The following is a 1,061-nucleotide window of genomic DNA, read 5'->3' on the forward strand; positions in this document are numbered from 1 at the left end:
TTTGGCTTCTGATTATCTTTCAAAAAAAATTTAGAGCAATTTTTGTGAAACCATGGGTAAGTCAAAAATTCATGTTATTTTTGAATATGAGTTCCATTGTGGAACCAACACAGCACAGAGAGCTCAAAATATCAACAAAATGTTTGGGAAGGATGTGGCTAATGAACGCACAGTACGTCGATGGTTTGGAAAGTTTCGTTCTGGTGATTTTAATCTTGAAAATGAGTCATGTGGGTGACCTGAGACCAAGGTGGACAATGATGAGCTGAGAGGGGTAGTGGAAGCAAATCCATCTCAACCTATACGTGAATTAGCAGCAAGGGTTGATGTTACTATTCCAACAATATTGGACTATTTGGAACAAATGGGAAAGGTAAAGAAGCTAGATAGATGGGTTATGCATGAATTAAATGAGCACCAGAAAAGAAATCATTTTGAAGCTTTCCTTTCTTTGCTGTCATGACATAAAGGTGAACAATTTCTACACCATATTAATATTGTTATGTCTGATGAAAAATAGATTCTTTTTGACAGGTGCAGGCATTTGGCACAATGGTTGAATAAAGATGAAGTGCCAAAACACAGTCCAAAACCAAATATTCATCAAAAAAAGCTAATGGTGTCTATTTGGTGGTTCAGCACTGGTATTATCCACTACAGCTTCATGAAACCCAGTCAATCTATTACAGTCGATGTTTATTGCAACCACTGGATGAAAGGATAAGGATACTTGTGATTAAACAGCTGATATTGGTGAATAGAGACAGGCCAATCCTCTTGCAAGACCACATATCACAAAAAAACAGCACTGCTCAAACTACAGAAGCTGGACTTGGCAACTCTCTGTCATCCACCATATTCACCAGACCTTGCACCAACTGACTTCCACTTCTTCCAAGCTTTGGATCACTTCTTGCAAGGAAAAATATTCAATTCTCAACAAGCTGTAGAAAACACCTTTTGCAATTTCATCTCCACTCGCTTGCCAGGCTTCTTTGCTGTTGGCATAAACAAGCTACCATTAACATGGCAAACCTGTGTTGATAGCTTAGGCACATACT

This window comes from Propithecus coquereli, unplaced genomic scaffold, assembly GCF_000956105.1.
Source record: "Propithecus coquereli isolate 6110/MARCELLA unplaced genomic scaffold, Pcoq_1.0 Scaffold752, whole genome shotgun sequence".
NCBI classification, from domain to species: Eukaryota; Metazoa; Chordata; class Mammalia; order Primates; family Indriidae; genus Propithecus; species Propithecus coquereli.